This window comes from Oryctolagus cuniculus, chromosome 5, assembly GCF_964237555.1.
Source record: "Oryctolagus cuniculus chromosome 5, mOryCun1.1, whole genome shotgun sequence".
In the NCBI taxonomy this organism is placed as follows: Eukaryota; Metazoa; Chordata; class Mammalia; order Lagomorpha; family Leporidae; genus Oryctolagus; species Oryctolagus cuniculus.
The window spans coordinates 109,568,225-109,595,340 of NC_091436.1; the positions used below are offsets into that span (position 1 = coordinate 109,568,225).

General features: G+C 36.7%; 1 long non-coding RNA gene across 4 annotated transcripts in view; it reads left to right on the plus strand.

The window, feature by feature from the left end:
- The first annotated feature begins 653 nt into the window (after positions 1-653).
- Positions 654-27,116, plus strand: part of LOC138849796 (uncharacterized) — a 56,901-nt gene continuing 30,438 nt past the window's right edge. For 2 of the 4 annotated variants that reach the window (XR_011388989.1, XR_011388988.1), the window contains exon 1: positions 654-841. This is a non-coding gene — a long non-coding RNA (uncharacterized lncRNA). The remainder of the gene's footprint in view (positions 842-27,116) is intronic. The other 2 variants (XR_011388990.1, XR_011388987.1) reach the window with 1 other exon arrangement.

Sequence of the window (27,116 nt, forward strand, 5' to 3'; positions counted from 1 at the left end):
TCTCTGTGAAACATAGGAGTGGGAATAAGAGAGGGAGGAGATATATAGGATGGCACATACTCACTCAGACCTACCTCCTATGGTGGAACTAGAAATGTGCCAGGGGATTTCAACTCAACCTTACCAAGGAGGCAGGTACCAATGCCAGCACACTTGGTAAAGTGATAAGTATAAATACACAACTGATCAAAAGATAGGGTAAGTGTCGAAGAGATTTCACAAATAAGACCAGTGTAAGCAAATAATGAAGGATAGAGTCAAAAGGGAGAGAATGTTCCTGTGGGGGAAGCAGGACAGACAGCAGACTCATAGAATGGCAAACACACAAAACAGCACTCCTGCCTCAGAATCAACCCTTGGGACATTCGGATCTGACTAAAAGGTCCATGAGAGTCTCACAGGCATGGAAAGCCATGACACGGTGGCAAAAAACAATCTAAATGAAAGATCCTGGTGAACAAGACCCCAGCAGAAGGATCAGGCCATCAAGGAGAGAGGCACCTTTCTCTGAAGGGAGGAAGGAACCTCCACTGTAATACAGTCTTGACTAAACAAATTCAGAGTTGGTGAACTCAAGGGGCTTCCATAGCCTAGACAGCTCATAGCAAGAGTCTCGGGTGATTGCTGACATCATAAATAAGAGTGCCAATTGTTAAATCAACAATGGGAGTCACTGGGTTCATGCTTCCCACGCAGGATCTCTGTCCTTAATGTGTTTTACTATGAAACTCAAAAACAACACTACTAGTTGAACAATACCCTATGCCTGGTTCTGTTGTGTGAGTGCAACCTGTTGAAATCCCTGCTTAGTATATACTAAGTTGATCTTCAGTATATGAAGGTAATTGAAAATGAAACGTGATGAAGGGCGGAATGGGAGAGGAAGTGGGAGAGGGGAGGGCCACGGGAGGGAAGGAGGTGGGGGGGAGCCACAACAATACAAAAGTTGCATTTTATATTCTACTTAAAACTATTGGTTGAACTCTAATTAATACACAGTTACTCTTAGGTGTTTAATTATTGCTATAACTAGTACTCAAATAGTATTTTACACTTGTGTTTCTGTGAAGGAGGAAAATGTGGAAATCTTTACTTAATATACGCTAAATTGATCTTCTGTATATAAAGATAATTGAAAATTAATCTTGATGTGAAGGGAAGGGGAGAGGGAGTGGGAGAGGGGAGTGTTGTGGGTGGGAGGGAAGTTACGGGGGGGAGGAAGCTATTGTAATCCATAAGCTGTACTTTGCAAATTTATGCTCATTAAATAAAAAGAAAATCATAATCACACTCTACAGAATTTAATTTATGTTTTGTTTCCTGAAAGCATTTAGGACCAAGATATCCTTTGTGTTCATTTTAATGAGTATCACTTATGTGCTTTATGCATTAGAAAAATTTTTCTGTTTGTATTTTGCAGTATCATGAGACTTCAATGTATATGATTTTAGTGTGTGACTTCTGAAGATTTTCTGTGACTTTTGAAGATTTTCCTGTAATATGTACATGAACTTTTTGTTTTTCTCTTTATCACAGGTTTAGTCTTGAGTTGTAAAACTGTCCAGTGTTTTACTGAGCTATAAAAATCCTTGCACACTGATCATAGAACCACAAAACCATCAGTGGATTTATCAGATTGACTAATCTATAACCTTGTAGTTTATTGAGCAATAAAGTAGCCTCAGGATATGTTGTACTTGCACCTTATTTTTGAAACCTCTGGACTGAACATGTTAAGGGTCTAGAACCGTGCTTTCTGTTTGAAAATTCATTATGCAATTTAGGATTTCAGTGAAATGTATTTAACTCAACACCCTATTGATATTACATCTCAGGTTATTCAAAGTGCCATTTTTGGGAATGGCAGCAATCTGATATGGATTGCAATTTAATTGTATATCTTCTCTTTGAAACAAAGCTTCTCACTGCAGGACAGTGGCTGTTTCTACCTATGCTTGAGGAAGTAGACAGTTTATAGATTTGTAAGCTATCTGTAAAGGCTAGTGAAGAATTAATTGCATATTTTTTCATGAAGTGAATTCTAATAGTGTCACAATAACATAGAGAACACAACTGCCAAATTAGACTCACACTGATTACCCATGGTAAACGAAACAGAAGGCGCTTATTAGATAAATGCTGTTTGGATTAAATTTCTCTTTTCTCACTGAAAGTATTTATAAAGCCTGTCTCTTTGACGTTTTAATTTTTGTTCTTGGTTTACACTGGAAATTTTCAAGCCCTAACACTGCAGACAATAAAAATCTCATCTGAAGTATACAGCAAGAGTACTTGAGAACTGAAGCATGTTGAATTATAAACGCTATGGAAAGATGAAAAGCAAAAAGTTCATAGTTTGCATAGAATGGTTCAATTGCTCCCAGGAAAATAATACATGCTTCCCTGCTGATTGTTGGAATGCAGAGGAAATGTAACTAAGTATGAACCTAAAACTAAAACTAGAGAGCTTTCTTCCTTTCTTCTATGTTGGTTTAAATAAATTCCCAAATCCTAAAGCTAGAAGTATTCTACTACTTCATTGACAGAAAACTTTTTCTTCCTTCTTGTCTTTTCAAGCAATGGATTAGAAAAGCATATTGGGAAATTATTAATATAGTCTTCTATAAATGACACAGAATAGATATTTTTGGGCTGATATTTATGAAAATGGTGGTAATCAATCTTAAAGCACTTAAAATGATTTAGACATAAATGAGTTTAATTTTTTGGTAAGAGAATAAGTTTTATTCTTACTATTTAGCCTGAAATATTAAACATCATAATTCTTGAACTGTTATGTCTCTAATATGCTTTTCCTGTTTCATCCTCTTTCCTCTCAGAGAAATCACTATTTTGAAAATGGTGTTGTTTTGGCCGGCGCCGTGACTCAATAGGCTAATCCTCCACCTTGCGGCGCCGGCACACCGGGTTCTAGTCCCGGTCGGGGCGCCGGATTCTGTCCCGGTTGCCCCTCTTCCAGGCCAGCTCTCTGCTATGGCCAGGGAGTGCAGTGGAGGATGGCCCAGGTGCTTGGGCCCTGCACCCCATGGGAGACCAGGAAAAGCACCTGGCTCCTGGCTCCTGCCATCGGATCAGCGCGGTGTGCCGGCTGCAGCGGCGGCCATTGGAGGGTGAACCAACGGCAAAGGAAGACCTTTCTCTCTCTGTCTCTCTCTCTCACTGTCCACTCTGCCTGTCAAAAAAAAAAAAAAATGGTGTTGTTTCTTGATTCATTTGTTAAAAGATTTTTATTATTTATTTATTTGAAAGCAAAGTTACAGAGGGAAAGAGGCAGAGAGAGAGAGGGAGACACCTTCCATTCACTGGTTCAGTCCCCAGATGGCTGCAATAGCCAGAGCTGGGCTGATCTGAAGCCAGGAGCCAGGAGCTACTTCTGGGTCTTCTGCATGGGTGCAGATGTCCAAGGACAGCTTTAGCCTGCTGTGCCATGGGGTTGGCACCACTTGATTCATTTTTTTAAAACATGCTTACTTATTCATTTGTATTTCATCTGCTGGTTCACTCCTTGACAACAGAGCTGGGGCAGGCCAAAGTCAGGGGTCAACAATCCATTTGGGTATCCCATCTGGGTGGCAGGGACCCATGAACTTGAGCTATTATCTGCTGCTACCCAGGGTGTGTACTAGCAAGAAACTGGATCAGCAGCAGTGGTGGAACTTGATTCCAGGCTTTTTAATAGGGATATGGGCATCCTTAGTGGCAGCTTAATCCACTGTACCACTTTTAGCTGCTAACCTCTTTTCTTGATTTGTTAATAGTATATTATTAATCTATCCACCTATCTCTTTACTCATCAATCCACTCACTTAAATTCCTCAAAAGTACCTGTTTCAAGATAATGAAAATTTTAATACATTTTAATAAATATCTTAAGATTTTATCACTTATATTTTAGATTTAATTACTTTTGATTTTTCCGTGTGGCATGAACAGGAATATTTGATTGTTTTTCAGATAAAAATAATAATGTATTGCATACCTACCCTTTCGCACCTAATTTGTAATGTTAGTTATACCACACAATAGATTCCTTTGCATCTTTGAGTCTGTTTTGGCTTTTGTTATTGTTGTGGAGTGGCTGGATCCAGAATTTTGTATCCAAAACAAGAATAAATTTGAAGATGACACATAGGTAAAGGTCATCAGAGAAGCAACACTTATTTGAAATACACACCTAAAAAGGAGTGAAGGCATACTCAAGAGAGTTCCATTCAATGAGTTTCAAGTCCATTTCTTTACATTATCTAGTGGCTTAGGGATGATGTGTAGGGTAGAGTTTAATTAAATATTCGTAAGTTGTAGAACTTGGGAGAAGTGCCGAACACCATCCATTTTCTTGTTCTGCTTTGAAAATCTTGGATGTGTCATGGTATCAGATAAATTATGGGAGTAAGATTGTCAGTCATGGTAATTTCATTATAATGACATTATAGTGAGCAAGAGGTCATTGCAACAATGTAGCCTGAAACCATGTTGAGTATTTCTGACTGCCGCTGGTTTTGGGTGGCTGTTTCATGGAAGCTGTAGTTTTCTACCAACTGGAAGGCGGTGGAGTTTTGGAGTTGCTGGGATAGACTGGCAACTTCAGCTCCTCATTGCTTGTCACTTCCTACCTTCCCTATTTTTGTCTCTTAATTTTTATGGGAATTCATGGGAAGAGGGTCCATCTTCTTTAACTTCTTCATGCTGCTTCAGGGCACCATCCTCACCTAGTCAGGGAATGAAAATCTCTTGCCAACTAATCTAGAGTTTTCATTATAGGAGCTAGACATTTGCTGTCAGTTAGTAATGGCTGGAATCCCTCCATGAACACCATTTTTCACAACAGTGTGGAATTCTGGAAGGGACAAATTTGACAATTAGGTTGAGTATGAGAGGGCCAAAAAGGAGCAAGAGTTAGAATCATGTTGGAAAGGTTGGTAGAAGCAAAGGGACTTTCTTTGCCCAAATCATGGAACCATTTGGCCTGATCATAAATCATTTTGTTATTGTTGTCCATGAGCTCACCGTTAATGTAAGTGTAGTAGGTTTTATTAATCAGCACACATACTCCATTCTGTTTTGGTAGTAGGTAATCTAGGCCTACTCTGTTGTCCACGTCCATTTTAGTGAGGGAATCTAAAGAATATAAGAGTTCCTGTAGGGCCTGGCCAGTGGTCATCCAAAGTAGATTTCTCAAAACTGTTTTTTTCATGGTATATGGTAAGATCTTTCTCTTTTTGTTTTTGAGGCAGAAAGGGGGTTTTCCTGCCATTGGTAGTTTCCCAGGAAAGATAAGAAAATAAGTAGGAAAAAGCATATTGGCTGGAAAATACAATACACTTAATGCCTCTCCCTTTAGGGAGAAATTTACAGGAAAAGCAGAAATTTACTTATCTTTTAGCCTTTTGAAGATAAATTTCATGTACACAATTGTCTCACAAGAGTAGGCAGAATTATACTCCTGGTGTCTGTGTGTGTGTGTGTGTGTGTGTGCTTGTGAAGACTCAGGAAGTAGATATTTAAGGCTTGACACATGTACCTAGCTAGACATTTCCTGTAATTTAACTGAAGTAGAAGTTTTAAGTCACACCTGACAGGATCTTTTCCATTTAGACTAGTTGGTCAAAGGGAAATCACTCTCTACAAGTGTTTAACAAAACTAGATCTCCTGAAGAGATTGTATGTTCATGCTTTTTGTAATCTGGTGCTGGGAGAATCTTGTTACCATATTCTGTCAGAGCCTCCTGCACCTGACTTCAATGGACAACATATTTTATTTTATTTTGGGCATCTGAATCAAAGAGGATGTCAGAGGTCAGGAAGAGTCTCCCATATAACATCTAAAAATGGCTGCACTGTAAGAATTAGGATGAAAGGAGGGCAACGGGCAACAGCTTGAACCAGGATTCTGAGGTCTCTTGCTTATGTTAGTTCCATGATTTTACAATAATTTAAGGGCTTTATAAAATAGTTTTTTAATTATGGAAAGCAGACAGAGGAGCACATGGTATTGGTACCCTGAATCCTCATGACTTCTTTAATAGTTCCAAATGGTATGTAATTATAGGACTTCTGTGGCCCCCACAGCACAGTGAGGAGGGCTATTGAGTTGTCAGGGCATCATCAGGTTTGGGCTTTGACTTAGATTTGTTGTTTTTCTTTATAGGTATAACAGGTGTACAGGAAGATGTTTCTATCACTCCAGGTCAAAGTAAAAGGGCCATACATAGAGTCTGAAATTCCTCAGAAAATTTGGTAGGGTCTTCTGAAAACTTCCCTACATTTACTTTACATTGTTTCAAGTCAATCATGGGACAAGGGACAGGCACTCTACTGTCATTGTGCTAGCGTCTCCATTAGGCACCTCAGAGGATAAAGCATGTACTTGGATGGTAGCAGGCCCTCTTACAAATGATTCCACCCAGCTATCCTTCCTCTAGTGCATGGGTTGAGTTGCATGGTTCATTCAGGATGGGTTGAGTAATAAATGTGGTGATCTACAAGGAGGTGAAGGAGAATTACGGCTCAGGAATGAAGACATAGACACATTATCCCTTGTGTATAGTTCCAGTGAAGGGAAGGCTGATCCTGAAGTGACTGAGCTCTAGCTCATGGAGGAACACTCAACAGTGGGTCATTCATCACATCTAATTATTGCTATTCTGAGTCAGGTATCTCTAGGAGACTATTGGAATAACATTCTATAGCTTCCCCTAAGAACGGGGTTTTAAAAGAGTGCCATGAAGGCCTTGAAATAAGGAATTTCTGAAAATTTTTGCAGTGTCTTACAGAAAAGGCCAATATGGAAGATAATATTGTAGTTGAAGATCTTGTTTGTTAGCCAAGTTTCTTTTTTCTTTAGTTTATCTTGTGGCCAAACAGTGATGCAAAACAAAATGAACTTATTTTTGTTTAGAACATCTAGTCTAAAGGTTGTCTGGTTTTGAAAATGGCAACCCAAGTATAAGTTCATGGGGATGAGGGGAAGTTATCCACAGTCTAAAAGGTTTCTTTGTGACCTAGGGAGAATAAAAGGAAGGAAAGGAGAGGCATAGGTCATGGCTATATAAGAGCCTTGTTGGTAGACTAGGTCACGGTTGGTGTCCACCAGTCTTGATGGTGTCCTTTGACACCCCAGGTATCTGTGGAGACCCCATCGTGGACCAATTCAGAAATAGCATCTGAAAACTTGGATACAATCCATGGTGCTGAAGTATCTTCAGGCCCCCACAATTTGTTCAGGCTTCTTCAGCTCCTGGGCCTTTCTGTGAGAAGGGGGGGTATGGGGTTTGCCATCAGAGCTCATAGGCCTCATTTTATTTATATTTATTTTAAAGATTTATTTTATTTATTTGAAAGACAGAGTTACAAAGAGAGATAGGGCAGGAGAGAAAGAGAGAAAGTCTTCCATCCGCTGGTTCACTCCCCAAGTGACCACAATGGCCAGAGCTGAGTTGATCCAAAACCAGGAGCCAGGAGCTTCTTCCAGGTCTCCCACCACAGGTGCAGGCGCCCAAAGACTTGGACCACCTTCTACTGCTTTCCCAGGCTGTAGCAGAGAGCTGGATTGGAAGAGGACCAGCCGAGACTCAAACCAGCGTCCAAATGGGATGCTGGCACTGCAGGCTGGGGCTTTAACCTGCTGTACCAGGTGCCAGCCCCAGGCCTCATTTTAAATGTTTTAACATGGTGGTAGCTTCCTTGGCATTTTTGTTCAAGCCAGTATTGATTTGATATGAGAGTTGAAACCATCCTGAAAATTATCAGTTGAAGGCATGGTAGACTGCTCTTCTTTCAAAGAATATGAGGAACTCTAGAATTAGTATTTCTTACAGCACCTGTCAGTCATGTCCCATTACCATATCCTGACTCCTCTTTCTTCAATTGCCACAGAAAATAGCAATACTATAACAAATGTTGGGAAAAACTTAACTCCAAAGTAAACGGTGGGGGAAGTTAATGGGATTGTATAGGTGTTGGAGCAAGGAATGTGAGGGTGGGATATGCCAAAGTTTTCCATAGAGACAGCAAGGATTCTCAAGGGTCAGAAGATGCCAGAATTTATTTGCCATACATAGGCAGGGGCTTACTGCATGGGGACTAAACACCTCATTGGTAAGTGTGATAAAATTTTACTCCTTCAACTTGAAGGAGTGAAAATGCTGGAGGTTCAGAACATAAGAAATGTTAGACAATGTGGAAAGGTTATGGTCATAAGGCAGTAGAAACAAGGGGACCCTCTGGGCAGTGTATGACTTCACAGCAAGTCCCAGCAATTCTTATAAATTTTCTTCATGAAGGATCCATTTGTATCTGATTTGCATGGTGTTGGCTTTTGACTTTCTTAACTCCACCATTGGATTAAAAGGAATTAGTCCATAGCGGATCAGAACAGATTGAAGAAGAAAAAAGCAGGATGTAACGCAGACTTCAAATGCAAAGAGATGAGTGTTAGGAGAAAAATTCATCAGTTGATGTTTGGGAGAACCCTTAACTCTTGCTTCCTCCTGGCTGACTTGCTAGATTTTGTGGAATGGCTAGATTCAGGTCATCCTTCCTGATGCAAGAAGGAATTTGAAGATGAGATGTTGGAAAGGTCAACAGAGAAGTAAGATTTATTTAGATGGCATGTGAAACTACACACTCAGGAAAGAGTGTGGGCGTACTTACGAGGGAGCTGCCCTTAATGAGGTTTGGGTCCATTTTCTTACATGATCTGGAGGCATAGAGGCTTCTGTTTGGAATGAAATTTAATTGAATATGCATAAAGAGTAGAGTTTGGCACAAGGTTAAGATTCCTTTTCTTGCTTTTTTGGAAATCTTGGATGTGTCATGGCATGTGTCACGGCATGAGGTGCATTATGTGAGAAGGATTGTCAGTCATGAAAATCTTATTATAATGACATAATGATCTAAAGATCATTGCAGAGATGCATCCAGAAATCATGTTGGCTATTTTTGGTTCTGGTTATCTGTAATGGCTTTTTTTTTTTTTTTTAAAAACAGATTCTGCAGTTTTCTACTGCATGTTTATGATCTGTGTATATCAAGCAATCTCCGAATAACTGGCATACATACCAGTTGGTCAGAGTTCATGATGTTCCTCCATGAGGTGTTGAATTTGATTTGCTAGTATTTTGATGAGTATTTGTGCATTTATGTTTATCAAAGATTTTAGTCTATCATTTTCAATTTTTGTTGTATCTTTGGTTTTGGAATTAAGTAATGTTGTACTCTCAGAATTTGGAGTGATTCCGAAACTTTAAATAGTTTGGAATGGTTTGGAGAAAAATTAGTTTGAAGAAAAATTGATGTTAGCTCTTTCTTACAAAGTTTACTAAAACAGCATTAGGGCACACCAGAAAGTGCATCATTTGAAAACTTCCTGTTGGAATTATGTATATGTGAGTTTTATGTATGACTCTCCTAAAATAAAATATCCTTAAAGCTATTCTCAAAATAAAGTATTAGATCAGGAGATTTATTGCTTTTTTTTTTAAAGTGTGCAAACAACATGTTCATAGTTGATGAGGGTTTTTTGTATATTTAATGAAATGCCTAATTGAATATCAGTTTTTTTTTTTTTTGCAAAAAAAAGTTTCATAGAATTCAATAGTAAAATCACGTGATTCTGGACTTTTCTTTATTGGGAGACTACTACTGATTCAGTCTCTGGTTATTGGTCTATTCAGGTTTTCTGTGTCTTTGTGACTCAATTTTGGTAAGTTATATGTTTCCAGAATTCTATTCATTTCTCCTAGGTTTTCTTATTTGTTGGCATGTTTGCAATAGTTCCTAATAACTTGGTATTTCTGCAGTATCAGGTGTAGCATCTCCTTTTTCAACTCTGCTGTAAAATTTTAAAATCAGCTTCTCAATTCCATGAAACATTCTTTTGTGAATTATTTGATAAAAATATTATTTTTTTTGTAAAATATATAACATAATACTTATAATTCTGACAATTTATAGATATACCATCCTGTAAAAAATGCTTTTAATGGAAGAAGTAGTTTGTGAACTATCAATGACTGTATTTTCTTTTATGTCTGTCATCAATAAAAAATACAAATTCCCTCCAAAACCCCATTGTTTTAAGAGTTTTTGGTTGTATATGCCTGTTTGTACCTTGATCTTTGTTCATTAAATAATAACTTGAGTGAAATAATATTGATGCTACAATTTATATATTTATTTATCTAAAATTATTATTCTTTAATTGATATCTTACATTTCACAAATTCCTGTGTCTTTATATGTATTTCAATTTTCCTTAGTGTTTATTGGAAGTTTCATAACTTCCACAAAAAGAGAGTGCTTTGTTTACTTTATTTCCATATATATAGTAATTGTTTTTTGTTTCCATGTTCTTAACATTTTGTTGTTGGTATATAAATTGATATATACAAAATATACAATTGATCTTTGCATATTATATTTTATCTAGAAGTAGTTTGTAGATATAAATAAAAGTCAAAGTGTAGATTTTCTCTGATATCTTTAATCATTTTTAAAGATTTGTTTATTTATTTGTTTTTTTTTTAAACTTTTATTTAATGAATATAGATTTCCAAACTACAGCTTATGGATTACAATGGCTTCCCCCTGATAACGTCCCTCCCACCCGCAACCCTCCCCTTTCTCACTCCCTCTCCCCTTCCATTCACATCAAGATTCATTTTCGTTTCTCTTTATATACAGAAGATCAGTTTAGCATACATTAAGTAAAGATTTCAACAGTTTGCTCCCACACAGAAACATAAAGTGAAAAATACTGTTTGAGTACTCGTTATAGCATTAAATCTCAATATACAGCACACTAAGGACAAAGATCCTACATGAGGAATAAGTGCACAGTGACTCCTGTTGTTGACTTAACAATTTGACACTCTTGTTTATGGCATCAGTAATCACCCTAGGCTCTTGTCATGAGTTGCCAAGGCTATGGAAGCCCCCTGAGTTCACTGACTCTGATAATTTTTAGACAAGGCCATGGTCAAAGTGGAAGTTCTCTCCTCCCTTCAGAGAAAGGTACCTCCTTCTTTGATGACCCGTTCTTTCCACTGGGATCTCACTCGCAGAGATCTTTCATTTAGGTCATTTTTTCTTTCCAGAGTGTCTTGGCTTTCCATGCCTGAAATACTCTCATGGGCTTTTCAGCCGGATCCGCATGCCTTAAGGGCTGATTCTGAGGCCAGAGTGCTGTTTAGGACATCTGCCATTCTATGGGTCTGCTGTGTATCTCACTTCCCATGTTGGATCACTCTCCCCTTTATTTATTCTATCAGATAGTATTTGCAGACACTAGTTTATGTGATCCCTTTGGTTCTTAGTCCTATCATTATGATCAACTGTGAACAGAAATTGATCACTGGGACTAGTGAGATGGCATGGTACATGCCACCTTGATGGGATTGAATTGGAATCCCCTGGTATGTTTCTCACTCTACCGTTTGAGGTAAGTCAGCTTGAGCATGTCCCGAATTGCACATCTCTTCCCTCTCTTATTCCCACTCTTACATTTAATAGCGATCACTTTTCAGTTAAGTTTCAGCACTTAAGAAGAATTGTGTATTGATTACAGTATTCAACCAAAAGTATTAAGTAGAACAAACAAAAAAATACTAAGAGGGATAACATATCAAGTTGCTCATCAACAGTCAGGGTGAGGGCTGAACAAGTCACCATTTCTCATAGTGTTCATTTCACTTTAACAGGTTTCCTTTTTGGTGCTCAGTTAGTTGTCACCTATCAGGGAGAACAAGTGGTATTTGTCCCTTTGGGATTGGCTTATTTCACTCAGCATAATGTTTTCCAAATTCCTAACAGGGATCACTATGAGAAACAGTGACTTGATCAGCTCTTGTCCTGACGGTTGATGTACAATGTAATACTTTATCCATTTTTGTATTTTTTTTTTGTTCTAGTACTGTTGGTTGAACTCTGTAATTAACACACAATTATTCTTAGGTGTTTAAATTTTAACTGTTTATTTATTTGAAAGTCGATGTTACATAGAGAGAGAAGGAGAGGCAGAGGGAGAGGTCTTCCACCCCTTGGTTCACTCCCCAATTGGCTGCAATGGCCAGAGCTGAGCTGATACAAATCCAGGAGCCAGGAACTTCCTCCAGGTCTTCCCATGAGGGTGCAGGGGCCCAAGGACTTGGGCTGCCTTCTACTGCTTTCCCAGGCCATAGCTGAGAGCTGGATCAGAAGTGGAGTGGCTGCTACTTGAACTGGCACCCACGTGGGATGCTGGCACTGCAGGTGGTGGCTTTACCCGCTATGGCACAGTGCCAGCCCCTATCTTTATTCTTTATACTTTTTCTTTAATATGCTTTTTTGGCTAGGAACTCCAGCACAATGCTGAATAAAACTACTAGTAGGTGACAGATATAGGGGTATTTCAAAATGGTCATGTAAAGTGGAATCAAGTTTATTTTGGTGCAAAAATATTTTGAAATCTATGCATATGAGTATTTCTTATTTCTTATCTTTTTAGTACCTTTAATTTTTTAGTATTTTAATATTTTCTGCATTTTTTGTAAGTGACTCAGGTAAAGAAATGTCTTTTATTTATGTTTTCTTAATGTTTTAAATCACTTGTGGATGTAAATTTTTATGAAAATTCTTATTATCTATTAAAATACAGAAATATTTTTTATGTAGAATCATTTTGCATAACTTCAGTAAGCATGACTTTGTCAAGGTACGTTTTGCTTTATGTACATTATTATCTTCCATTTTTATATTTTGTCATAGAAATTCATGTATAGGTTTATATTTTAAATTGAACTATAATTCTGTCTTGGTTTCTTATTGGAGTCAAAGTTCCATTACCACTGCCATTACTACTAGTTTTCTTTTTGCCAAGGACATTTCTAAGTAACTTCACAGGCTGATAAGTAATTGGACTCAAATAACAATCTTATGAGACAGATATTGTTACGTAGAGAAGCTAACAATCAAGCTGGGGTTTGAACTTAGTTATTGTGGCTCCATAGTTGTGCACACAATCACCAGGATGTAATAGTTTCACAAAATGATTTGATGAACATGCAAGAAAGGGTTAATATAATGAGGCTGAGAATGCTGTCCTTAGATGGTCCTGCTTCCCAGGTGGCTTCTGGGCTGGCATATGTGCATTTTAATAGCAAACTGTTTCCTAGACTGATGTAAAAATTGATCTATATAACGAGTGGCTCACTGCATCTAAAGAATGTGTCATATTCTGAACACCGCTTTTTTTCTGGGTATCTAGAATTTTGGGTTGTGCTTGATAGATGGTGTCTTAGTTTTTTTTTTTTTTTTTGAGACATCATTCAATGCCCCTGTCCCTTTTGATTATTTCCTTTGGTATGCATTTATTATAATAGATAATGTCCATGAATGCATCTCTGTTGAGAACCTGCAAATCATTGAATTTGGGTGTGGTCTTAGGGATGCAGGAAATGGTCTTTCATTTTTTAATTATATGTAAGATGATGTAAGGTTGGGATTTTCTGGAATTGAATGACTGATAAGGTTCACTTATAAAACTATCTGGTACACCTTCAAATTTTATGCATTCACTCTTCATTTTGATAACTTACACCAAATCATATAATTAGGAATAATCAATGCAAAATTTGCAGCTTATTCTATTTTTATTTCAAAACCTATAATTCTCACCAATTTAATTGTTCACATACATGTAATTTTACTCAATTTCTATAATGTTCAAAACAATGAAAAATTTATGGCAAGCTATTTTTCAATCAGGAATATGAAGTAATTAAATATTCATATACTGGAATGTTATATCCATGGAGGAAGTTAATGTTTATATACACAATAAATGTTATGACATTCTTAGTTCTAATCAACACAGATCTTATTTTCCAAAATATCCCCTAGTCAGGAAGATAATCTTGCAATCAAAAAACATTAAAACATCTGATTTGGAATATAGAATAATAGCTCCCTGTTCAATAGCTCAAGACACAGAGAGGCAAAAGGAAGACCTTTCTCTCTGTCTCTCTCTCTCACTGTCCACTCTGTCTGTCAAAAATTAAAAAAAAAGACGCAGAGATAATTGAGAACATTAATTCTAAGCTACAGACTCAAAGGGCTGTGCAAACAGAGTGAAGCTGTTCCTCAGTTAATAAGTCTAATTATTCAATATCTCCACAGTTCATTTAAGCTAATATTTGTGCACAATACTCTTTGAACCAACATACTATATATACAAAGAAAGGGAACAAAGTTGAATTACAGTTTGTGTATTTTAGAAATATTATAGCTTAGAGGAAAAGACATAAAGGTAAACAGTAAATGAAAATTGGAAAGATCATTGATAGAAATATGAAACATCTTTGCCTTTCAAAGACAATGAAAATCATTAAAATAGGCATGTATTTAAAAAATTAAAATAGGCATGTACTTAAAAATTTTAGTTCCATTGCCTATGACCTTTGTGCAGTGTCCTTGAAAGCACAGAGAATGCTAGTAGTGGAAAGGTGTGGCACTCCAGAATTTCCAGAAAGGTATCTTCAAGGATGAGTGCTAAGAATAGGTGTGGTCTTTCTACTATCTTCCTGTTGAACATTATAGTTAGTGGTGCATTAATCCTATGATTATAAAATAAATTGCAATTATGTTATTACAAAAATTAAAGGCAAAAAAGGGAGAGAGGAAGGAGGGGAGATTGAGGGAGGGAGGGGAATATGATTATCTTTTTGGAATTGTATATATAATATACATGAAATCAGTTCCCTTTATACTAAAACAATTAAAAAAGAAAAGGTAAAAAAGTATGAAGCAGCATGTTCCAGGCATAGGAAAACAAGGACTCATTATTGTAGTAGAATTAGAGCATAGACAGATGCTAACTCATAGTAAATGGACTTACTTTATTTTTTACAGGCAGAGTTAGACAGTGAGAGAGAGAGAGAGAGAGAGAGAGAGAGAGAGAAAGGTCTTCCTTTTTCCATTGGTTCACCCCCCAAATGGCCGCTTCGGCCGGCTTGCTGTGCTGATCCGAAGCCAGGAGCCAGGTGCTTCTTCCTGGTCTCCCATGCGGGTACAGGGCCCAAGCACTTGGGCCATCCTGCACTGCCTTCCCAGGCCACAGCAGAGAGCTGGACAGAACCAGTGCCCCAACCGGGATTAGAACCTGGAGTGCCGGTCCACAGGCAGAGGATTAGCCTAGTGAGCCATGGCACTAGCCTGGATTTACTTTATGAGAGAAGCTGAGTTAGGGAAAGAAATATATATATAATGTTTTGTGTTGTCTACATGGTGAAGCTAATAAAGGTTTCAAGGAGGGAAAGAACATGATTTTGGGTAGATAATTTTCAAAGCAGTTTGACAAATGGATTTTAGATGTGTAGGGCTAAAGAAAAGCAAAATATAGAGTACTTACATCCATTGATATAGTGGAGGCCCTCACTAACATGTTCATGTAAACTGAATGGGAGAGAGGACAAATTTAATGAACAGCAAGGAAAGACAATTAGTATGGCTTAGTAATGGCTGTTAAATGGAGGATTGCAGATAATTCTTAGGTGAATTCCAAGTTTCAGACTTAGATATTCAATGTAGGTGAACATGAGCTGTGGAAAGGAACACTATATTATAGAAGATGTCTAAAATAAAGGTAAGCCTAAATTTAGGTTTACTCTTATGGCCTTTGAGTTGTTTATTAACCACTAAGTGAAAACAAGTCTGATACAAAGAGCAAAAATGTGTTGAGAACCATCAGCACCTAATTGCTGGTTCAAATCACGAGAGTGAATGAGATTACAAGTTAAGGGCATGAAAAGTAAGAAGTGTTGTGTCAAGGGAAGAACACTGGAAACACCAACTTTTTTTTAACTTTTATTTAATAAATATAATTTTCAAAAGTACAGCTTTTGGATTACAGTGACTTTTTCCCCCCATAACTTCCCTCCCACCCCCAACTCTCCTGTCTCCAGCTCCCTCTCCCATACCATTCACATCAAGATTAATTTTCAATTATCTTTATATACAGAAGATCAATTTAGTATATACTAAGTAATGATTTCAAACACCAACTTTTATGTCTTGGATTAGAAATGATGACTAAAAAGAGAACCCATACAGATTAATCTTTATAAATTATATTGACTTTCTATAAATTTTGTGTGCATACATTTTATGTATATATTTTAACACTCTTGTATTTTAGGTCATTTCTTTTTCCTTTCTGACTTTCATTTGATTTAATGAATATTGTTTAAATTGCCTGTGTAAAAGTAAACTCTTTTACAGCATATCACCAGAGGGAAATTATTAAGTAGTATTGTATCTTATTTTTTTTTTCTCTTAGTGTCTTTTTTTTAACTTTTATTTAATGAATATAAATTTCCAAAGTACAGCATATGGATTACAATGGCTTCCCCCCCATAACGTCCCTCCCACCCGCAACCCTCCCCTTTCCCACTCCCTCTCCCCTTCCATTCACATCAAGATTCATTTTCGATTCTCTTTATATACAGAAGATCAGTTTAGCATACATTAAGCAAAGATTTCAACAGTTTGCTCCCACACAGAAACATAAAGTGAAAAATACTGTTTGAGTACTCGTTATAGCATTAAATCTCAATGTACAGCACACTAAGGACAGAGATCCTACATGAGGAGTAAGTGCACAGTGACTCCTGTTGTTGACTTAACAAATTGACACTCTTGTTTATGGCATCAGTAATCACCCTAGGCTCTTGTCATGAGCTGCCAAGGCTATGGAAGCCCCCTAGGTTCACCGACTCTGCTCATATTTAGACAAGGCCATGGTCAAAGTGGAAGTTCTCTCCTCCCTTCAGAGAAAGGTACCTCCTTCTTTTCTTTCCATTGGGATCTCACTCGTGGAGATCTTTCATTTAGGTTTTTTTTTTTTTTTTTTTTCCCAGAGTGTCTTGGCTTTCCATGCCTGAAATAGTCTCATGGGCTTTTCAGCTGAATCCACATGCCTTAAGGGCTGATTCTGAGGCCAGAGTGCTGTTTAGGACATCTGCCATTCTATGGGTCTGCTGTGTATCTCACTTCCCATGTTGGATCATTCTCTCCCTTTTTGATTCTATCAGCTAGTATTTGCAGACACTAGTCTTGTTTATGTGATCCCTTTGGTTCTTAGTCCTATCATTATGATCAATTGTGAACAGAAATTGATCATTGGGACTGGTGAGATAGCATTGGTACATGCCACCTTGATGGGATTGAATTGGAATCCCCTGGTATGTTTCTAACTCTACTGTTTGAGGTAAGTCAGCTTGAGCATGTCCTGTCTTGCACATCTCTTCCCTCTCTTATTCCCACTCTTATATTTAACAGTGATCACTTTTCAGTTAAGTTTCAGCACTTAAGAAGAATTGTGTATTGATTACAGTATTCAACCAAAAGTATTAAGTAGAACAAATAAACAAAAAAAATACTAAGAGGGATAACATATCAAGTTGCTCATTAACAGTCAGGGTGAGGGCTGATCAAGTCACCGTTTCTCATAGTGTTCATTTGACTTTAACAGGTTTCCTTTTTGGTGCTCAGTTAGTTGTCACCTATCAGGGAGAACAAGTGGTATTTGTCCCTTTGGGATTGGCTTATTTCACTCAGCATAATGTTTTCCAAATTCCTAACAGGGATCACTTTTCAGTTAAAATTTAAACACCTAAGAATAATTGTGTGTTAATTACAGAGTTCAACCAATGGTACTAGAACAAAAAAAAAATACTAAAATGGATAAAGTATTACCTTGTACATCAACCATCAGGAAAAGAGCTGATCAAGTCACCGTTTCTAATAGTGTCCATTTCACTTCAACAAGTTTCCCCTTTGGTGCTCAGTTAGTTGTCGCTGATCAGGGAGAACATATGATATTTGTCCCTTTGGGACTGGCTTAATTCACTCAGCATGATGTTTTCCAAATTCCTCCATCTTGTTGCAAATGACCGGGTTTCACTGTTTTTGACTGCTGTATAGTATTCTATAGAGTACATGTCCCATAATTTCTTTATCCAGTCTACTGTTGATGGGCATTTGAGTTGGTTCCAGGTCTTAGCTATTGTGAGTTGAGCTGCAATAAAAATTAATGTGCAGACAGCTTGGTTGTTTGCCAATTTCATTTCCTTTGGGTAAATTCCAAGGATTGGGATGGCTGGGTTAAATGGTAGGGTTATATTCAGGTTTCTGAGGAATCTCCAGACTGACTTCCATAGTGGCTTGACCAGTTTGCATTCCCACCAACAGTGGGTTAGTGTCCCTTTTTCCCTACATCCTTGCCAGTCTATTGTTGGTAGATTTCTGAATGTGAGCCATTCTAACTGGGGTGAGGTGAAACCTCATTGTGGTTTTGATTTGCATTTCCCTGATTGCTAGTGATCTGGAACATTTTTTCATGTGCCTGTTGGCCATTTGGATTTCCTCTTTTGAAAAATGTCTATTGAGGTCCTTGGCCCATCTCTTAAGTGGGTTGTTTGTTTTGATGTTGTGGAGTTTCTTGATTTCTTTGTAGATTCTGGTTATTAACCCTTTATCTGTTGCATAGTTTGCAAATATTTTTTCCCATTCTGTCGGTTGCCTCTTCACTTTCCTGTTTCTTTTGCAGTACAGAAACTTCTCAATTTGATGCAATCCCAAATGTTAATTTTGGCTTTGACTGTCTGTGCTTCTGGGGTGTTTTCCAAGAAGTCATTGCCGGTACCTATATCTTGCAGGGTTTTTCCAATGCTCTCTAATAATTTGATGGTGTCAGGTAGTAGATTTAAGTCTTTAATCCATGTTGAGTGAATTTTTGTGTAAGGTGAAAGTTAGGGGTTTGCTTCATGATTCTGCACGTGGAAATGCAATTTTCCCAGCACCATTTATTGAATAGACTGTCCTTACTCCAGGGATTGGTTTTGGATCCTTGATCAAATATGAGTTGGCTGTAGATGTTTGGGTTGATTTCTGGTGTTTCAATTCTGTTCCATTGGTCTATCCATCTGTTTCTGTACCAGTACCATGCTGTTTTGATTACAACTGCCCTGTAGTATGTCCTGAAATCTGGTATTGTGATACAGCAGCTTTGTTTTTGTTGTAGTAAAATTGTTTTCCAATACAACTGTGCCAATTTTGGCCCTAAACACAGATGATCTGTAATTACTTTAAAATTTGCTGTATATGGGTATAACGGTGTTTTTTTCCATTCTATTATTATTTATAACCAGTTTCTATTCTCACCAAATTAAGATTTTTTTTTTTGATTTTTAATTGTTAAACTTCTTATTTAGTGATACATTAATCCTTTTTTCTTTAATGTAATTTTAAAATATGTTATCTCAAAAACTAAAAAAAGAAAGGAAGGGAGAAGAAAAAAGGGAAGAGGGAGAAAGAAGGAAGAAGGGAGAAAAGGAATATTATTATATTCTTAGAATTACATCTACAGATCTCATTGATTCTGTTAAAAGCTAATTAAAAATTAGAATAAAAGCATTAAAACATTTCTTCTCTCCTATTTTCTTCTCTAAATCTTAGTATTGCCAGAATTTGAAACTTTTATGAACTTAGCAGGTATAAAAGAAAAGCTCTGGGTTTTAATTTATATTTTTCTACTAATATTGTCTTAATCATTTTTAAGGTTCCTCATGATGAAGAAGGCCATGGTGCTTTATTAGGACCTGAATTCCTCATTTTGTACATAGTCTGAAATTATAAGTTGAAGTTTGTTTCATTAACAGTATTTTTTGTGCACTTTAGGAAATACTTCTTCACTCTAGAGTTAACATTTCCTTGGTAAAAAGAGTGATTAGGTCCTCTGTTATTTTCTGAAAATTTAAAGTATTAACATTTAAATCTTTAGTGCATTTTGAATTTACTTTTTCTAATTTTTTTTCAGGTTCTAAAATATGTCTAGATGAGTCTAGAGTAGCCCACTTTTTATTCTACACAAACACAGTGTTTGTTACAAAGCTGTCCTTAATCTTTTAGGACAAGGACTTTGGATTTAATATTCAGGCAGTGAGCATTCACTAGTGATATTTGAGCAAGGAAGGGAAATGATTAAAAAAATGACACCAGAGAAAAAATTGACCTATGATATTTTTTAGGTGACTGGAGGAAACAGAAAAACTAGTTCCCAGGTTTTCTTGTTTTTTGCTGTGTATGTGTTAAAATATTGCATTATAACATGTAACTACAACATGTTAATCAAAATTTAAAAACGAAATAATGAAAAAGAAAACACTATTGACTAATGCAAATAATAGATAAGTGATGAATTAACATACAAGTTTATACTGACAAATTGGACGCTCATAAATCAGAACTCAACATAAAACTTTAACAAATAATATCAAGGAAACAAGCAAGCAAGGGGCTAAGAGGAAGGTTGAAGAGGTCTGGAATATCAAGAGCAGTTCCTTAGGTCCTGCCCTCTGTCCTAGAATAGATGAAGTTTCTGTGTGAGGACTATATAATCATTTCACATGGTAGGAACATTTAATTACAAAATATTTCCAGTTTTCCCTCCAGAGAGTTATGTATTCCCTCTCTGACATTCTCCAGGGAGCCATGCCTCATAGATCTGGAGTTGTATTTACTATAGATAATGTTTTGCCAAGAACATCCTGCCAAGGGCATTGCACAGTAGAGCCTTTTCCTGCTAGCAAAATATCAGTATACTCATCCAAGAGCTTCAGTTGTTAAGCAGTTTGGACAGCAGACACATGCCTTTTTTTATCCTACTTCTCTGAGTTGCATCCCCAGGAAAGGGGCATACGTGGATCACAAGTCATATGCTTTAACTCCTTTCTCCAAGAAGGTAAAGGTTAAAAAAGAAAGAAAGTAGAGACTTTGAAAAAGATTAATAAACATTTTGATAAACAGAGGCTTTATTTTCAGGATTAGAATAAGGTTAACTTGAAGAGTCACAATTTCTCCAATACATATTGGAAAACTTGAAGGAGAACTGATCTGGAGATGGAAAAACGCAATGTTTAAGCATGTTTCAGTTAATAGGGTGGTGGATTTGAAAACAAACCTATTTCATAAACAAAGCAGTTTTGTTCAACTTACTAAAATAATAATTTGAGTAGCTCTGTGTAGATGATGTTGTGAGCAGCAAGAGACATAAGAAACTCCCTTACAATATGATGATGTTTTATCAGCCAAATAAATACACTGACAATTCTCCCTTGCTAGAAATGAATTTATAATGGCCCATGTGTTGAAGTATACTTATTTTCTGTAAAAAGGCATTTGTGGTTGATTAAACACATCAGATTCATTTTGCATTTAATCAAATGCAGGGACCATTTATTACTCTGATTACTTCAGGACCCTGGACATTAGCCCTTGACTAATACATACTAGCTAATTGAAGACTATTTCAGGTGCAACTAATTATAACAGAATGAATTTTATTCACAGACTCTACTCCAAAAATTTCTTAATACCTGAGCCTTAATGAAAACTATCCATCCAGAGAGGCCATGTTGTACGCGATTTGGATGACCAAACTGTAGCCAGCTATACTGTAAAACTAACATTTAACGTAGTCTATATCATCAAATTCTGCTTAGCCTAGGTATGGAAATGTAACTTGATTTCTGAAAAAGGGTTTTAAGAAGAGGGCTAATGGAAGATGTATTAGGTAGCCTTTACTGCATAACAAGCCTCTCCCAAACCTACTGGTTCAAACTACAAAGATTTATTTAACTTATGGTTTGATTGGGTAGTTAGTTATTCAGAACCAGGCAGGCTCAACTAATTTGATCTGAGTGTGACGATGAATCCATGTTCATCTTGAATGTGGTGGGTGGTTATATGGCAACAATGAATGTGTCTGGCTTTGGCAATCTAACAGCTAGGGCAAAAAGAATAACAGGCCAGGTCCTATGTCTTTCCTCTGTCAGTAAACTGGGGCAAATTTTTCAAAAGGGTAATTGTAATGCTTAGGACACTACTAGTAGAAAAGTACAAAGTTGCTGAAGTGCATAATGAAAATCTTCACAATATGACTTCAATGTATTCTGCTGGCCATAGCAAGTCATAGAGAACACAGATTTGAGAGCTGGAGAACAGACTCCACTGTAGATGTGATGTGGCCATTTTAAAAAGATTTGTTTATGTATTTAAAAGGAAATTACACACACACAGAGAGAGAGAGAGAGAGAGAGAGAATCTTTCATCTATTGATTTACTCCTCACATGGCTGCAATAGCAGCACTGAGCCAGGTCAAACCCAGAAGCCAGGAGCTTCATCTGGGTCTCTCATATGGGTGACAGGGGCTCAATACTTGGGCCATCTTCCATTGCTTCTCCCAGGTCATTATTGGGAGCTGGATTGGAAGTGGAGCAGTTGGAATAGGAACAGGTACCTGTATGGGATGCCAATGGTACACCATCATACCAGCCCCAGGATGTGGACTTTTTTACCAACCAGCACAGAAAACTTCTGGATAGACGTCAGTGTTTCAATAATAACATTAATCAAGTGAAAGACCTGTATTCTGCATAACCTCTTGGTGCTTGTAATAATGTCTTATGCTCTGAAGCAACCATAAAGGGATGATCATGAAAGTCTCAGATATTGTGGAAGAAGAAACATGGCATCATTGCCTGAATATCATGGGATCTTTCAACATCCGTACTTTTAAATGAAATACTATGAAGTGCTATGTTTAAGCTAGACTTAATGGGATATTTTATTACTTTTTACAAGCATGAGTTATGTAATATAAATAAGTATTATAATTAGCAAATCAGTCTACAAACTGTAATACTATGCCTAAGTTTTAAAAATGTAGTAATATTTTAGTTGAAAGTATATTTCATTTAATTACTTCAGAATGAATATAACATTTTACATTTAAGCTTTCTAATTATAGAGAATACATGGATTTTTATAGTAGCTTGTTCTCTAAAGTACACATATCCTCAGCTTCTTAGAAACAGAAACTTCATTTCTTAATTTATCAAACCTTTATGTTAATTTTACTTAAAATATTAATTTGAAAAATTCAACTTGAGTTTATATTATTTTTATGAGACGAACAATTATTTAATTTTTTCCATAGTTTTAAAATTATACTCTTGTTTGAGAAAAGAGATACTACACAAAATTTGGTGGGCTTAATGCTTTTATATTGACAGAGAAAGATAAAATTCCTCCGTACTATCCACAGACTCAATCAAAACATAAAATCCAATATATATTAAGTTTCAATAGAAATGCTTTGTATGCTTTGGTATGCTGTTGTGATAAATTTTGCACATATTACAAATGTTTTGGAAAACTACATTTTAATCATGTGATCCTAGCATTTCTAAATTTCTTATTCCCTTCCTTTTGTTGTTAATTAGTTAGACTGGTTAGGAAATCTTAGAGAAATTAACTTCTGTCTTTCTTGGTTCTATGACATTACAAAGAGGGACCTTTAGATATTATTTTGATGAGCAACTTAATGTGTTATCCCTCTTAGTAGTTTTTTGGGTTTGTTCTACTTAATACTTTTGGTTGAATACTGTAATCAATACACAATTCTTCTTAAGTGCTGAAACTTAACTGAAAAGTGATTGCTGTTAAATATAAGAGTGGGAATAAGAGAGGGAAGAGATGTGCAATTCGGGACATGCTCAAGCTGACTTACCTCAAACGGTAGAGTTAGAAACATACCAGGGGATTCCAATTCAATCCCATCAAGGTGGCCTGTACCAATGCCATCTCACTAGTCCCAGTGATCAATTTCTGTTCACAATTGATCATAATGATAGGACTAAGAACCAAAGGGATCACATAAACAAGACTAGTGTCTGCAAATACTAGCTGATAGAATCAAAAAGGGAGAGAATGATCCAACATGGGAAGTGAGATACACAGCAGACCCATAGAATGGCAGATGTCCTAAACAGCACTCTGGCCTCAGAATCAGCCCTTAAGGCATGTGGATTCAGCTGAAAAGCCCATGAGACTATTTCAGGCATGGAAAGCCAAGACACTCTGGGGGAAAAAAAAAAAAAAAAACAACCCTAAATGAAAGATCTCCGTGAGTGAGATCCCAGTGGAAAGAATGGGTCATCAAAGAAGGAGGTACCTTTCTCTGAAGGGAGGAGAGAACTTCCACTTTGACCATGGCCTTGTCTAAATATGATCAGAGTCGGTGAACTCCGGGGGCTTCCATAGCCTTGGCAACTCATGACAAGAGCCTAGGGTGATTACTGAGGCCATAAACAAGAGTGTCAATTTGTCAAGTCAACAACAGGAGTCACTGTGCACTTACTCCTCATGTAGGATCTCTGTCCTTAGTGTGCTGTACATTGAGATTTAATGCTATAACTAGTACTCAAACAGTATTTTTCACTTTATGTTTCTGTGTGGGAGCAAACTGTTGAAATCTTTGCTTAATGTATGCTAAACTGATCTTCTGTATATAAAGAGAATTGAAAATGAATCTTGATGTGAATGGAAGGGGAGAGGGAGTGGGAAAAGGGAGGGTTGTGGGTGGGAGGGACGTTATGGGGGGGAAGCCATTGTAATCCATAAGCTGTAGTTTGGAAATTGATATTCATTAAATAAAAGTTAAAAAAAATGTGCATTATAAAAGAGCTATGCCTGTGGCCAGCCTTATGGCCTAGAAAAAAAAAAAGGTATAAAATCAACATAGGTGTCTATTGATGTATGAATAGATGAAGAAAATGCAATATATAAAATAAAAAAAAATTTGGCTATAAAAAGAATGAGTTCCTAACATTAGCCACAAAATGGATTTAACTGGAAGTTATTATGTTAGATGAAATCAGCCAGACATAGAAAATTGAATATTACATTTTATCCCTGTCATGTGGAAGTTTATTAAATGTAGACCTGAAGTTGGAATAATGATTATTAGAGATTAGGGATTTTGGGGGTAGGATAGAAAAAGGTTGGATAAAGAGTACCAAAATAGAATAAATCAATTTTAATGTTCCACAGCACAAAGAGGTGCCCGCAGCTCATAATAATGTATTTTTGTTTATTTTTTTGAAAACATATATATTAATATTACAAAATGGATTCATGGCAGTGATCAAAACATGGGGAAAGTAGCATATTCTCATATACATGGTATAATTCAGAAAAGCAGTATTTATAACTATATACAAATATATATCCAGGTAATTATTATACTCTGTTGATATAAACTTCCACAAATAACAGAAGATATGTGATATAGTTGCTTCTGGGTCTGTATTTTCACTTGGCATGAGTGTGTCCCTTTTGTGGTGAATGTCGGGAATTCATTCATTTTTTGAGGCTGGGTCAAATTATTCCATGTATATATAATATTTGCTTTATCTAACTTTCAGTTTATGAAGATCTTGACTGATTCCATATCCTCTCTGTTGTGGATTTGGCTGCAATAAACATGGGTATAACTCTTTAAAAAAAAAAAGAAACTCAACAACAAAACAAATAATCTGGTTAAGAAATGGGCAAAGAACTTGAACAAGCATTTTTCTTGAGAGGAATGTCAAATGGAAAACAGACACATGAAAAAATGTTAAGGATCACTAGCAATCTGTGACATGCAAATCAAAACCACACTGAGGTTTCACCTCACCCCAGTTAGAATGGCATTCATACAGAAATCAAGAAACAACAATCCTGCTGGCAAGGATGTGGGGAAAAGGTACCCTAACCCACTGTTGGTAGGAATGTTTGAACTAGTGCAGCCACTCTGGAAGACAGTGTGGAGATACCTCAGAAATCTGAACTTAGACATACCATATGACCCAGCCATCCCACTCCCTGGAATTTCCCCAAAGGCAAAGAAATCAGCATATGAAAGAATGCTCTGTATCTCCATTTTTATTGCAGCTCAATTCATAATAGCTAAGATATGGAAACAACCCAGATGTCCATCAACCTAAGGCTGGATAAAGAAATTATGATAAATATATATACACTATGGAATACTCCACAATAGTTAAAAAATGAAATGCAGTCTTTTGCAACAAAAGCAATGTAACTGGAAACCATTATATTTAGTGAATTAAGCCAGTCCTAAAAAGACAAAGACAAATACCAACTGGTTTCCCTGATCTGTGGCAACTAATAGAATATCCAAAAGGTAATCCATAGAAATGAAATTGACACTTTGAGATGTCATGATTTTGAAGAGCCCTTGTCTTGACTGTTGAGGAACAGTGCTTTTTGTCCCCCCTTCACTCTATTTTTTGAACTTTTTACTTAGTGTAGGGTTAATCTTCTGAGTATAAAGTTAACTGAAAATAAATCTTTGTAAAAAATAAGAATGGGAATAGAATTGAGGAAGAATAAGGGAGGGAGTGCATGCAAAAGGGAGGGTAGGGTAGAAAGAATAGTTGTATATATGAAATGCATGAAGTTTGTATACCTGACATAAAATGTGTCTAGGTAAAAAAATAAAATAAAAACCTTCTCCTACTGTACTTTGACAGATTTCTTAGTTTTTATCTTTTCCTTGACATCTAATTCCTACCTCCAAGTCTACTTCCAAGTATCCTCTGCATATATTGTCCGTATTTTGCAAGTTTCCAATTTTACTCAGTGTGTTCCTCATTTTTGCTCATTTTTAAAGAAAAAATACCTGGCAAAAAAAAAAAAAAAAAAAAAAAAAACTAAATGAAAGATCTCTGTGAGTGAGATCCCAGTGGAAAGAACAGGTCTTCAAAGAAAGAGGTACCTTTCTCTGAAGGGAGGAGAGAACTTCCACTTTGACTATGACCTTGTCTAAACAAGATAAGAGTCGGAGAACTCAAGGGGCTTCCATAGCCTTGGCAGCTCATGACTGGTGCATAGGGAGATTACTGATGCCATAAACAGGAGTGTAATTTGTGAAGTCAACAACAGGAGTCACTGTGCACTTACTCCTCATGTAGGATCTCTGTCCTTAGTGTGCTGTACATTGAGACTTAATGCTGTAACGAGTACTCAAACAGTATATTTCACTTTGTGTTTCTATGGGGGTGCAAACTGTTGAAATCTTTACTTAATGTATACTAAACTGATATTCTGTAAAAAAAAAAAAAAGAAGAAATTATCAGTTCCCAACTTGACTCTCACTGGGATTAAACATGACAATAGGTCTGATCTGATTTCATCATCATTTAAAAAATCA